At 35.8% G+C, this 10,570-nt stretch overlaps 4 non-coding genes across 4 annotated transcripts; all 4 read right to left on the bottom strand.

Moving 5' to 3' along the window:
- Positions 1 to 347: 347 nt before the first annotated feature.
- TRNAN-GUU (transfer RNA asparagine (anticodon GUU)) lies at positions 348 to 421 on the bottom strand. The gene has a single exon. It is a non-coding gene; the product is annotated as a tRNA-Asn (tRNA).
- Positions 422 to 3,570: 3,149 nt separating this feature from the next.
- TRNAN-GUU (transfer RNA asparagine (anticodon GUU)) lies at positions 3,571 to 3,644 on the bottom strand. Its single transcript has one exon. It is a non-coding gene; the product is annotated as a tRNA-Asn (tRNA).
- Positions 3,645 to 5,187: 1,543 nt separating this feature from the next.
- TRNAN-GUU (transfer RNA asparagine (anticodon GUU)) lies at positions 5,188 to 5,261 on the bottom strand. Its single transcript has one exon. It is a non-coding gene; the product is annotated as a tRNA-Asn (tRNA).
- Positions 5,262 to 10,021: 4,760 nt separating this feature from the next.
- TRNAN-GUU (transfer RNA asparagine (anticodon GUU)) lies at positions 10,022 to 10,095 on the bottom strand. The gene has a single exon. It is a non-coding gene; the product is annotated as a tRNA-Asn (tRNA).
- Between the last annotated feature and the right edge of the window lie 475 nt (positions 10,096 to 10,570).

Below are 10,570 nucleotides of genomic sequence, written 5' to 3'. Positions count from 1 at the left end.
TTAACTTACCCCATTTGTAAATAATTGAATCAACTATTCAGAATTAACCCAGTGGATCCCAGTATCTGGTATATATTAATACATTTTTCTTATTCTTCTGGCTAAAAGTCACTGTGAATTTTTAGCTTATTCTCTATATCTTCTTAGGACTGATCACTTGTTTTCAATTTGTAAAGTTCTATCTAGTATTATCTAACACTAGCTGGAAAGCCATGGATGTAGAGTTAGTAAAGTCATAGCTGTTAATTTCCATGTAAGTTTGTGTATTGAGGTAAAATGAAGACAAATGCCTGGTAAATTTTGTCAAATACAGAATCCTCCTGTCACAGAATAACAAATACCAAACTCGTCCCTGGGTGGGCTTGAACCACCAACCTTTCAGTTAACAGCCGAACGCGCTAACCAATTGCGCCACAGAGACACGTAAAAATGCTTTCTAATGGATATTATCAGTAAGGGAAGATGAACCAGCAGAATTGAACTTAAACTGCTTAAAAGTTTCTAACTTGGATCATTTCTTACAAATGGACACTATAATATGAACTTGTGCAAAGTAAGAAATAACAGGATTATACCCTGTGAATTGAGAATTTTGTCAGGGTGTGAAAATATCTTAGTCATGATGGGGGCGAATCAATCCAGTTATAAAAGGGTTGAAATAGGGGGATTTCAGTTAGTCCAAGGATCCAAGTATATGAGAACTTATTTGCAGTGTTATGAAAAATTCTGTTGATGTATTCACAATGATAGATGTGCCAAATTGTATTTATAATAAAGATAGAGAATGGTGTAACTGAGTTTTTTCAATATAAAGCTATATGGCATTTGGTAGCACTCAAAATATGTGTTATAAATTTGTGGGTATACTTAGGAATATCAGAAATAAAATGAGATAAAAGGGAATATGACAGGGAGTTGTGCATTACAATTCCTATGAGAAGGAAAGCAAGACAATGTATGTCTGTCCACAATGGAAGTAAGTTGGGACAGTGCCACCAGATTTGGGACAGTTTCCTCAGCCCCACAAAGTCTCCAACACAATGGTGATAAGGAAGGAAACATTTTATGAAATCATTAAGGTACTAAATACCAACGATAAAGGGATTTCACTAAACTTGAGGCTAATGGATGTTTTTGAAATGTTATCTCTAAATGTAATCCAGTCCTCTTGGAGTAAGTGGTGTGAATGGTTTTAATATCAAAGGGGAATTAGCTCAAATGGTAGAGCACTCGATTAGCATGCGAGAGGTAGCAGCATCGATGCCCGCATTCTCCAGATAAGATTTTGGAACCAAAATTTGCTGCAGTATATCAAGTGAAGAATAATATTCCTGACCAAAATTCTTCACTGTTTTTATTTTCTTCTGATGCCCCAGAGAAATGCTGAGTTACATGTAGTTGTCTTGAAAATTACATGCAAACAATTTGGGGTTGACTCAAAGAGCTGATACACCACATTTCCTGTGAGTAACTGACTATAAGCCACACTTATGGTAGCTCCAAACTTGCAGCAATTTGTTGTAGCCCCATAATGCTGCATAAAATAGTGATATCAGGTTGCTAGGGGACCAATTTCAACTGCTGTAACTGGTGTTACTATACTGTTGCAGTGTTAACTTACCCCCTTTGTAAATAATTGAATCAACTTCTCAGAATTAACCCAGTGGATCCCAGTATCTTGTATATATTAATACATTTTTCTTATTCTTCTGGCTATAAGTCACTGTGAATTTTTAGCTTATTCTCTATATCTTCTTAGGACTGATCACTTGCTTTCAATTTGTAAAGTTCTTTCTAGTATTATCTAACACTAGCTGGAAAGCCAAGGATGTAGAGTTATTAGAGTCATAGCTGTTAATTTCCATGTAAGTTTGTGTATTGAGGTAAAATGAAGACAAATGCCTGGTAAATTTTGTCAAATACAGAATCCTCCTGCCACAGAATAACAAACACCAAAAATGTTCCTGGGTGGGCTTGAACCACCAACCTTTCAGTTAACAGCCAAAAACACGCTAACCAATTGCCACACAGAGACACGTGAAAATGCTTTCTAATGGATATTATCAGTAAGGGAAGATGAACCAGCAGAATTGAACTTAAACTGCTTAAAAGTTTCTTTCTTGGATCATTTCTTACAAATGGACACTATAATATAAACTTGTGCAAAGTAAGAAATAACAGGATTATACCCTGTGAATTGAGAATTTTGTCAGGGTGTCAAAATATCTTAGTCATGATGGGGGCGAATCAAACCAGTTATAAAAGGGTTGAAATAGGGGGATTTCAGTTAGTCCAAGGATCCAAGTATATGAGAACTTATTTGCAGTGTATGAAAAATTCTGGTGATGTATTCACAATGATAGATGTGCCAAATTGTATTTATAATAAAGATAGAGAATGGTGGATCTGAGTTTTTTCAATATAAAGCTATATGGCATTTGGTAGCACTCAAAATATGTGTTATAAATTTGTGGGTATACTTAGGAATATCAGAAATATAATGAGATAAAAGGGAATATGAAAGGGAGTTGGGCATTACAATTCCTATGAGAAGGAAAGCAAGACAATGTATGTCTGTCCACAATGGAAGTAAGTTGGGACAGTGCCACCAGATGTGGGACAGTTTCCTCAGCCCCACAAAGTCTCCAACACAATGGTGATAAAGAAGGAAACATTTTATGAAATCATTAAGGTACTAAATACCAACGATAATGGGATTTCACTAAACTTGAGGCTAATGGATGTTTTTGAAATGTTATCTCTAAATGTAATCCAGTCCTCTTGGTGTAAGTGGTGTAAATGGTTTTAACATCAAAGGGGAATTAGCTAAAATGGTTGAGCGCTCGCTTAGCATGCGAGAGGTAGCAGCATCGATGCCCGCATTCTCCAGATAAGATTTTGGAACCAAAATTTGCCGCAGTATTTCAAGTGAAGAATAACATTCCTGATAAAATTCTTCACTGTTTTTATTTTCTTCTGATGCCCCAGAGGAATGTTGAGTCACATATAGTTGTCTTGAAAATTACATGCAAACAATTTGGGGTTGATTCAAAGAGCTGATACACCACATTTCCTGTGAGAAACGGACTATAAGCCACACTTATGGTAGCTCCAAACTTGCAGCAATTTGTTGTAGCCCCATAATACTGCATAAAAAAGTGATATCGGGTTGCTAGGGGTCTAATTTCAACTGCTGTAACTGGTGTTACTATACTGTTGCAGCGTTAACTTACCCCATTTGTAAATAATGAATCAACTTCTCAGAATTAACCCAGTGGATCCCAGTATCTTGGATATATTAATACATTTTTGTTATTCTTCTGGCTATAAGTCACTGTGAATTTTTAGCTTATTCTCTATATCTTCTTAGGACTGATCACTTGTTTTCAATTTGTAAAGTTCTTTCTAGTATTATCTAACACTAGCTGGAAAGCCATGGATGTAGAGTTAGTAAAGTCATAGCTGTTAATTTCCATGTAAGTTTGTGTATTGAGTTAAAATGAAGACAAATGCCTGGTAAATTTTGTCAAATACAGAATCCTCCTGTCACAGAATAACAAATACCAAACTCGTCCCTGGGTGGGCTTGAACCACCATCCTTTCAGTTAACAGCCGAACGCACTAACCAATTGCGCCACAGAGACACGTAAAAATGCTTTCTAATGGATATTATCAGTAAGGGAAGATGAACCAGCAGAATTGAACTTAAACTGCTTAAAAGTTTCTAACTTTTATCATTTCTTACAAATGGACACTATAATATGAACTTGTGCAAAGTAAGAAATAACAGGATTATACCCTGTGAATTGAGAATTTTGTCAGTGTGTGAAAATATCTTAGTCATGATGGGGGTGAATCAATCCAGTTATAAAAGGGTTGAAATAGGGGGATTTCAGTTAGTCCAAGGATCCAAGTATATGAGAACTTATTTGCAGTGTTATGAAAAATTCTGGTGATGTATTCACAATGATAGATGTGCCAAATTGTATTTATAATAAAGATAGAGAATGGTGGAACTGAGTTTTTTCAATATAAAGCTATATGGCATTTGTTAGCACTCAAAATATGTGTTATAAATTTGTGGGTATACTTAGGAATATCAGAAATATAATGAGATAAAAGGGAATATGACAGGGAGTTGGGCATTACAATTCCTATGAGAAGGAAAGCAAGACAATGTATGTCTGTCCACAATGGAAGTAAGTTGGGACAGTGCCACCAGATGTGGGACAGTTTCCTCAGCCCCACAAAGTCTCCAACACAATGGTGATAAGGAAGGAAACATTTTATGAAATCATTAAGGTACTAAATACCAACGATAATGGGATTTCAATAAAATTGAGGCTAATGGATGTTTTTGAGATGTTATCTCTAAATGTAATCCAGTCCTCCTGGTGTAAGTGGTGTAAATGGCTAAAACATCAAAGGGGAATTAGCTCAAATGGTAGAGCGCTTGCTTAGCATGCGAGAGGTAGCGGGATCGATGCCCGCATTCTCCAGATAAGATTTTGGAACCAAAATTAGCTGCAGTATGTCAAGTGAAGAATAACATTCCTGACCAAAATTCTTCACTGTTTTTATTTTCTTCTGATGCCCCAGAGGAATGCTGAGTTACATATAGTTGTCTTGAAAAATACATGCAAACAATTTGGTGTTTATTAAAAGAGCTGATACACCACATTTCCTGTGAGTAACTGACTATAAGCCACACTTATGGTAGCTCCTAACTTGCAGCAATTTGTTGTAGCCCCATAATGCTGCATAAAAAAGTGATATCGGGTTGCTAGGGGTCCAATTTCAACTGCTGTAACTGGTGTTACTATACTGTTGCAAGGTTAACTTACCCCATTTGTAAATAGATGAATCAACTTCTCAGAATTAACCCAGTGGATCCCAGTATCTGTATCTGGTATATATTAATACATTTTTGTTATTCTTCTGGCTATAAGTCACTGTGAATTTTTAGCTTATTCTCTATATTTTCATAGGACTGATCACTTGTTTTCAATTTGTAAAGTTCTTTCTAGTATTATCTAACACTATCTTAAAGCCATGGATGTAGAGTTAGTAAAGTCATAGCTGTTAATTTCCATGTAAGTTTGTGTATTGAGGTAAAATGAAGACAAATGCCTGGTAAATTTGGTCAAATACAAAATCTTTCTGTCTCAGAATAACCAATACCAAACACGTCCCTGGGTGGGCTTGAACCACCAACCTTTCAGTTAACAGCCGAATGCGCTAACCAATTGCGCCACAGAGACACGTGAAAATGGTTTTTAATGGATATTATCAGTAACGGAAGATGAACCAGCAGAATTGAAATTAAACTGCTTAAAAGTTTCTAACTTGGATCATTTCTTACAAATGGACACTATAATATGAACTTGTGCAAAGTAAGAAATAACATGATTATACCCTGTGAATTGAGAATTTTGTCAGGGTGTGAAAATATCTTAGTCATGATGGGGGCGAATCAATCCAGTTATAAAAGGGTTGAAATTGGGGGATTTCAGTTAGTCCAAGGATCCAAGTATATGAGAACTTATTTGCAGTGTTATGAAAAATTCTGGTGATGTATTCACAATGATAGATGTGCCAAATTGTATTTATAATAAAGATAGAGAATGGTGGAACTGAGTTTTTTCAATATAAAGCTATATGGCATTTGGTAGCACTCAAAATATGTGTTATAAATTTGTGGGTATACTTAGGAATATCAGAATTATAATGAGAAAAAAGGGAATATGATAGGGAGTTGGGCATTACAATTTCTATGAGAAGGAAAGCAAGACAATGTATGTCTGTCCACAATGGAAAAAAGTTGGGACAGTGCCACCAGATGTGGGACAGTTTCCTCAGCCCCACAAAGTCTCCAACACAATGGTGATAAAGAAGGAAACATTTTATGAAATCATTAAGGTACTAAATACCAACGATAATGGGATTTCACTAAACTTGAGGCTAATGGATGTTTTTGAGATGATATCTCTAAATGTAATCCAGTCCTCTTGGTGTAAGTGGTGTAAATGGTTTTAACATCAAAGGGGAATTAACTCAAATGGTAGAGCGCTCGATTAGCATGCGAGAGGTAGCAGCATCGATGCCCGCATTCTCCAGATAAGATTTTGGAACCAAAATTTGCTGCAGTATATCAAGTGAAGAATAATATTCCTGACCAAAATTCTTCACTGTTTTTATTTTCTTCTGATGCCCCAGAGAAATGCAGAGTTACATGTAGTTGTCTTGAAAATTACATGCAAACAATTTGGGGTTGATTCAAAGAGCTGATACACCACATTTCCTGTGAGTAACTGACTATAAGCCACACTTATGGTAGCTCCAAACTTGCAGCAATTTGTTGTAGCCCCATAATGCTGCATAAAAAAGTGATATCAGGTTGCTAGGGGACCAATTTCAACTGCTGTAACTGGTGTTACTATACTGTTGCAGTGTTAACTTACCCCCTTTGTAAATAATTGAATCAACTTCTCAGAATTAACCCAGTGGATCCCAGTATCTTGTATATATTAATACATTTTTCTTATTCTTCTGGCTATAAGTCACTGTGAATTTTTAGCTTATTCTCTATATCTTCTTAGGACTGATCACTTGCTTTCAATTTGTAAAGTTCTTTCTAGTATTATCTAACACTAGCTGGAAAGCCAAGGATGTAGAGTTATTAGAGTCATAGCTGTTAATTTCCATGTAAGTTTGTGTATTGAGGTAAAATGAAGACAAATGCCTGGTAAATTTTGTCAAATACAGAATCCTCCTGCCACAGAATAACAAACACCAAAAACGTTCCTGGGTGGGCTTGAACCACCAACCTTTCAGTTAACAGCCAAAAACACGCTAACCAATAGCCCCACAGAGACACGTGAAAATGCTTTCTAATGGATATTATCAGTAAGGGAAGATGAACCAGCAGAATTGAACTTAAACTGCTTAAAAGTTTCTAACTTGGATCATTTCTTACAAATGGAAACTATAATATGAACTTGTGCAAAGTAAGAAATAACAGGATTATACCCTGTGAATTGAGAATTTTGCCAGTGTGTGAAAATATCTTAGTCATGATGGGGGTGAATCAATCCAGTTATAAAAGGGTTGAAATAGGGGGATTTCAGTTAGTCCAAGGATCCAAGTATATGAGAACTTATTTGCAGTGTATGAAAAATTCTGGTGATGTGTTCACAATGATAGATGTGCCAAATTGTATTTATAATAAAGATAGAGAATGGTGGATCTGAGTTTTTTCAATATAAAGCTATATGGCATTTGGTAGCACTCAAAATATGTGTTATAAATTTGTGGGTATACTTAGGAATATCAGAAATATAATGAGATAAAAGGGAATATGAAAGGGAGTTGGGCATTACAATTCCTATGAGAAGGAAAGCAAGACAATGTATGTCTGTCCACAATGGAAGTAAGTTGGGACAGTGCCACCAGATGTGGGACAGTTTCCTCAGCCCCACAAAGTCTCCAACACAATGGTGATAAAGAAGGAAACATTTTATGAAATCATTAAGGCACTAAATACCAACGATAATGGGATTTCACTAAACTTGAGGCTAATGGATGTTTTTGAAATGTTATCTCTAAATGTAATCCAGTCCTCTTGGTGTAAGTGGTGTAAATGGTTTTAACATCAAAGCGGAATTAGCTAAAATGGTTGAGCGCTCGCTTAGCATGCAAGAGGTAGCAGCATCGATGCCCGCATTCTCCAGATAAGATTTTGGAACCAAAATTTGCCGCAGTATTTCAAGTGAAGAATAGCATTCCTGATAAAATTCTTCACTGTTTTTATTTTCTTCTGATGCCCCAGAGGAATGTTGAGTCACATATAGTTTACTTGAAAATTACATGCAAACAATTTGGGGTTGATTCAAAGAGCTGATACACCACATTTCCTGTGAGAAACGGACTATAAGCCACACTTATGGTAGCTCCAAACTTGCAGCAATTTGTTGTAGCCCCATAATACTGCATAAAAAAGTGATATCGGGTTGCTAGGGGTCTAATTTCAACCGCTGTAACTGGTGTTACTATACTGTTGCAGCGTTAACTTACCCCATTTGTAAATAATTGAATCAACTTCTCAGAATTAACCCAGTGGATCCCAGTATCTGGTATATATTAATACATTTTTGTTATTCTTCTGGCTATAAGTCACTGTGAATTTTTAGCTTATTCTCTATATCTTCTTAGGACTGATCACTTGTTTTCAATTTGTAAAGTTCTTTCTAGTATTATCTAACACTAGCTGGAAAGCCATGGATGTAGAGTTAGTAAAGTCATAGCTGTTAATTTCCATGTAAGTTTGTGTATTGAGGTAAAATGAAGACAAATGCCTGGTAAATTTTGTCAAATACAGAATCCTCCTGTCACAGAATAACAATACCAAACACATCCCTGGGTTGGCTTGAACCACCAACCTTTCAGTTAACAGCCAAACACGCTAACCAATTGCGCCACAGAGAAAAATAAAAATGCTTTCTAATGGATATTATCAGTAAGGGAAGATGAACCAGCAGAATTGAACGTAAACTGCTTAAAAGTTTCTAACTTGGATCATTTCTTACAAATGGACACTATAATATGAACTTGTGCAAAGTAAGAAATAACAGGATTAGACCCTGTGAATTGAGAATTTTGTCAGGGTGTGAAAATATCTTAGTCATGATGGGGGTGAATCAAAATAGTTTTAAATGGGTTGAAATAGGGGGATTTCAGTTAGTCCAAGGATCCAAGTATATGAGAACTTATTTGCAGTGTTATGAAAAATTCTGGTGATGTATTCACAATGATAGATGTGCCAAATTGTATTTATAATAAAGATAGAGAATGGTGTAACTGAGTTTTTTCAATATAAAGCTATATGGCATTTGGTAGCACTCAAAATATGTGTTATAAATTTGTGGGTATACTTAGGAATATCAGAAATATAATGAGATAAAAGGGAATATGAAAGGGAGTTGGGCATTACAATTCCTATGAGAAGGAAAGCAAGACAATGTATGTCTGTCCACAATGGAAGTAAGTTGGGACAGTGCCACCAGATGTGGGACAGTTTCCTCAGCCCCACAAAGTCTCCAACACAATGGTGATAAAGAAGGAAACATTTTATGAAATCATTAAGGTACTAAATACCAACGATAATGGGATTTCACTAAACTTGAGGCTAATGGATGTTTTTGAAATGTTATCTCTAAATGTAATCCAGTCCTCTTGGTGTAAGTGGTGTAAATGGTTTTAATATCAAAGGGGAATTAGCTCAAATGGTAGAGCGCTCGCTAAGCATGCGAGAGGAAGCAGCATCGATGCCCACATTCTCCAGATAAGATTCTGGAACCAAAATTTGCTGCAGTATTTCAAGTGAAGAATAACATTCCTGATAAAATTCCTTACTGTTTTTATTTTCTTCTGATGCCCCAGAGGAATGCTGAGTCACATATAGTTGTCTTGAAAATTACATGCAAACAATTTGGGGTTGATTCAAAGAGCTGATACACCACATTTCCTGTGAGTAACGGACTATAAGCCACACTTATGGTAGCTCCAAACTTGCAGCAATTTATTGTAGCCCCATAATGCTGCATAAAAAAGTGATATCGGGTTGCTAGGGGTCCAATTTCAACTGCTGTAACTGGTGTTACTATACTGTTGCAAGGTTAACTTACCCCATTTGTAAATAATTGAATCAACTATTCAGAATTAACCCAGTGGATCCCAGTATCTGGTATATATTAATACATTTTTCTTATTCTTCTGGCTAAAAGTCACTGTGAATTTTTAGCTTATTCTCTATATCTTCTTAGGACTGATCACTTGTTTTCAATTTGTAAAGTTCTATCTAGTATTATCTAACACTAGCTGGAAAGCCATGGATGTAGAGTTAGTAAAGTCATAGCTGTTAATTTCCATGTAAGTTTGTGTATTGAGGTAAAATGAAGACAAATGCCTGGTAAATTTTGTCAAATACAGAATCCTCCTGTCACAGAATAACAAATACCAAACTCGTCCCTGGGTGGGCTTGAACCACCAACCTTTCAGTTAACAGCCGAACGCGCTAACCAATTGCGCCACAGAGACACGTAAAAATGCTTTCTAATGGATATTATCAGTAAGGGAAGATGAACCAGCAGAATTGAACTTAAACTGCTTAAAAGTTTCTAACTTGGATCATTTCTTACAAATGGACACTATAATATGAACTTGTGCAAAGTAAGAAATAACAGGATTATACCCTGTGAATTGAGAATTTTGTCAGGGTGTGAAAATATCTTAGTCATGATGGGGGCAAATCAATCCAGTTATAAAAGGGTTGAAATAGGGGGATTTCAGTTAGTCCAAGGATCCAAGTATATGAGAACTTATTTGCAGTGTTATGAAAAATTCTGTTGATGTATTCACAATGATAGATGTGCCAAATTGTATTTATAATAAAGATAGAGAATGGTGTAACTGAGTTTTTTCAATATAAAGCTATATGGCATTTGGTAGCACTCAAAATATGTGTTATAAATTTGTGGGTATACTTAGGAATATCAGAAATAAAATGAGATAA

This window comes from Taudactylus pleione, unplaced genomic scaffold (genome assembly GCF_031769625.1).
Source record: "Taudactylus pleione unplaced genomic scaffold, aTauple2 ptg000174l, whole genome shotgun sequence".
NCBI classification, from domain to species: domain Eukaryota; kingdom Metazoa; phylum Chordata; class Amphibia; order Anura; family Myobatrachidae; genus Taudactylus; species Taudactylus pleione.
The sequence above is the reverse complement of the archived record's forward strand: the minus strand, read 5'-3'. Positions and strand labels throughout refer to the sequence as shown.